Raw genomic sequence first — 4336 nt, 5'->3', positions numbered from 1 at the left:
TGTTCCTGGCTAGTTTCTTGGACTACATTTTGTGAAGACAAACTCAGCGTTCCCTTGTATTTGCTGCTTGTTCCTCAGCTGCAACGAAAGCCCCAACCAGCCAGTGTCTCATTGGAACTTCAAAGGAGCCTTGGCATAGAAAAGGTGACACACTTAGACACACGCTCACTCTGCAGCGTGACAAATCCGCCACAGAGACGCAGCCTGGGTAAAAGGGGACGAGTGTTGATGCAGCTGGTGATGAAATGAAATTCAGACACCCTGATGATGTACAGAACCTGGAGTGATTCTTGTTCTTTTTTGTGTGGATGCAGGCTCCCCCGCCCCCTCTCGCTCCTTCAGCTACTGTATCTGGGTCAGGGTGATAGACAGACAGAGAAGGAGCAGGGTGACTCACAACTGTTTTTGGTGTTTGAACAGCCATGTGTGTAAATATATGTACAGTGTATTGTCTATGGAAACTGTCCACTCCTGTCCTGTCAGGGTGGACAGAGCTCAGCGCTCCTGCGACACACTTCTCGCTGGAAACATGCTTTTTCACAGTCCTCGTCCTCTCAGGATTTGTTGCACGTCTGCAGGAATCCGACGGGATGCAAACCGTGTATCTGAATCCACTGCATGTGTGTTGGCGTGTGTGTAAATTCACAGCGTATTTGACAAACCCTTTGGCTGCTAGATAAATAGAAAATGCTCTGCAAGATGTCCAGCAGTCATCAATAACACAGTGATGTGCTGTGACAGATATCAGTAAATGTAGTTGGTATGATTGCCTTGAGCGATGATGATAGCTGCACATCCAAATGAAAGTTGAAACAACGCATTTCTCCACAGCTGCCTCCTTCATCACATTAAGACCCACAAATCACACTGAAAGCATATCAAAACAGTTCCCACTGCTGTTCAAATATCAGCTTTTCCTTTCTCATAAATCCCTGTTCTGAATATTTTGTGCTGTGATGCGTTGAAGGTGAACATCTGTAACGTTTGCTGATTTGTTCAAGGTTTTAAAGTAATACATCATCCAAAATCTATTATTTGAGTGGAAAACACTCAGCCCTGGGGGTTTGAAAGTTGGCTGTAAAAGTTTGTAGTTTTATTACTCATGGCCAGTAGAGACTGTGGAGTCATGCTGGACATTGCCACGATCCTAACCCTGCAAGAAAACCACCACGGCACTGTGTTCATTCAAACTGGCCTGTCAGTCTTTGAGGCTGTGTCCGGTTGTAAATTTGGCATCGTGGTCCAGCTGGGTTCACTGGGAGCTAACACACGAAGCTAGGTAGGGACTTCACATATGATTTAATGTAATATTAACACATAAAGCTAATTTTGCTTTTTTTAAGTGTGATAATTAGGCCTGCCATGGTATGTTTAGAACAGGTTATGTTGTCTTGGTTCTCAAGACATCTCCAACAGTGTCAGCTTTACATTCAAAATTACATTACTGACTGAATGACACTTAAAGATAACAGTCATAGATATCGATAAAGATGCCTTCATGATCATGGCAGTTGTCAGCTCAGTCTTATGCCGGAATCAGACCACATGATATTTTTGTGTTTGACGATGGTCATTGTGTCAGATCACAGTACCATTACCTCTTGTCATGTTTTGGTCAGATGACTGGCAGGACTACATGTATGATCCTGACCAATCACAGCATGTCTTATTCGTTGTCCCATCTGATAGCAGTACCCTCAGCATCCCTCCTCCTCTTGACTGCACTCTGGGGAGAGTGGCTGATTGGTAGACGCTCAGGAAGGAGATGTCACACTCAGCGTGCCAAGACAGAAAAATTCTGACATGCTAGTCTTTTCGCCGGGTCGTCCCAGACGCTACATGACAGGTCTTTTCGTATATCACGCTTCACAGGTATAGACGGCCGATTCACGATCACGGTAATTTACGATCGGCCATGACGCTGATAATTCGTCACCCACGACAAAATCTGGCTCGATTTGTGTAGCCTGATCCCGGCGTTATGCACAACTCAACAAAATAAAGTCAGCTTAGATTCATAGCTGTGAACTTTATTAGGTTTTACCACTATAACTCACTGCCTAGTCTTTCATCTATAGAGGACTGTTTGAGCGATATGCCTTGCAGCTTACATTACATAAGAATCCAAACAAATGTTGGTGAAATGCTGATAGAAAAGCACTGGTGTATAATGTGTGCGAGCCAATGCACCTGCTTGCCTGCATGCTTGACATCATCATTGGGCCGTGCATGAAGATTGGCACCACTTGGATCTATTGTACCCAGCGTGAATCTGAGCTGACTTCAGCTGCCGTTCTCTGTCAACGAAAAAACATTCACAGCCACCTGTCAAGCCTACGGGGCTGAGCGTTTTGGTGAGCATTACTTTAACTGCTTAAAATACTCAGCAGACTATTGACAGAGGGGCCTGTGGAGGAGGAGGAGTGCACCGTGACTGACAGCAGAAAAATAATATTGTGAATGTGATATTTAAGCTGCTTTTGGAAATTGTGTCTCATGCTCAAATGACAGATTTTAGGTGCAGTACCACCATGAGGAAAGTAAGAATGTAGGCCTTAAAATGTGTATTTAGATGATATGCAGGTTGCAGATCATTGTGCTTTCTAACTGGATGACAACAGGTGAGCAAGCTTGAATTTCCAGATTATTCCTTGTGCGCATGAAGCAATATTCTAGTAATTCAAGCATGTGTTAGCTTTGTCCTCCTGTGTGGCACTATCATGCAGTATCTGTCAACATGAATTGTGTGAGTGCAGATAAAAACCTTCCAGGGAAAGACGACCCCTAAAATAAAAGTGAATATTTACAATTTAGCAGCATGTGGGTTGGCCTGTGAGTCAAGAGTTCACGCAGTGATAATAGAGTCATTAGTATTCCACTTATTGTGGACTAATTGAATACTAATTATGTTGATACCATCTTTGTGTGTTTCAGTGATTCTTTGTCACCCTCTGCTTCCTGTGAGCTCAGTCCTCCCACCTTTGATCGCTCCTCCTCTCCTGTCCTCGTTCTCTTTATCCTCTGCTGTCTTTTGTTCCCATGTATCCTTGTGAGTCATCTGAATCAGAGATGATGTTCTCTTTCTCTCCCTCTCTCACTGCATTATTGATCAGAGCAATCTAAGCAGACTCAACCTCGTGACGGTAGCACACACACACACACACACACACACACACACACACACACACACACAGTTTGAATCGCCACTCCTCCTCCTAGTCTTGATTTCTGTTAGATAAGACCATTAACTGAGCCAAGAAAGGCAGAAAAGTGTAAAAGGTTCTCTCTGTACAGTACAGTGTAACACCATCTCACCATTTCATGTGTGTGGAGGTGTGTAGATGTGTGTATATGTGAAACCGTTAGTGGATACCTGGCGGATGTCTATAATTCAACACTAGATTACATCCAGATCTGCTTCAAACGCTTCCAGTAAGGGAGGAAAATCAATTTCATTGTCTTCGATTGTAATGAAATGGTTGGAAGTGTTTTTGATTTCAGGGGACCACAGAGCAGCATTTCACTGTCAGGTATGGATGCTGCTATATTTTAGAGTGTTTCTTTACTTGGATGATTTTTTTTGGGTGATGGAAGGGCACCATGTTGACTCAGATGCATGTGCAGCACAGCCTGTAATTTTGCCTATAAGGGGCTTTGACGATTGCAGGATGAGCATGCAGCAGAGGGGTAGAAAATATGTTGTCACTGTGTCATGATAGCTTTATGGACAATTTCAGAATATAGAAATCAAGCAACTTGCTGGATACCGGTAAAACAAACAAACAAACAAACAAAAAAAAACGTCTAAAGGTAAATGTATCCTGGCATTTCCAAAACGTTAGCTAGCATGGTCTGGACTTCCATTGAGACACAACAGCTAGTAGCAATGATAAAGTTACAAAAGACAAAACCACACAAAGTTAGCTGCACAGGTAGTGAAAACATCTCTAAACATCACCCAGCAGCACGGATTAAAGAAGTCCCCCTCACATAAGAAGCATTAGCATGAAAATCTGTGTTAGCATTCACTTAATGAAACTCTTACAAGCACACACCCTCCCTCATGTTATAGTAATCATGGCAGTCTGAGGGAAAACTCTACTGTTTTTTTTAAAATGCACCCGATATCGATGTGTCACATCAGCGCTCATAAGACTCATATTAGATGACTACAGTGTGTGCAGGCAAAACTTCACACGCTCCAAACTGCGTCAATGCAGGGTTTCGTAAGTGTTATTTATCAACCACAAGGGATCACGAAGAGAGACTCTGCACACCTCTTTCATTTTTTTTTTCACTGAAAATTTTGAAGTGAAACAAAGAGATACATTTTCTA

Source organism: Chaetodon auriga, chromosome 17 (genome assembly GCF_051107435.1).
Source record: "Chaetodon auriga isolate fChaAug3 chromosome 17, fChaAug3.hap1, whole genome shotgun sequence".
Taxonomy (NCBI): domain Eukaryota; kingdom Metazoa; phylum Chordata; class Actinopteri; order Chaetodontiformes; family Chaetodontidae; genus Chaetodon; species Chaetodon auriga.
This window is presented reverse-complemented; position numbering follows the sequence as displayed.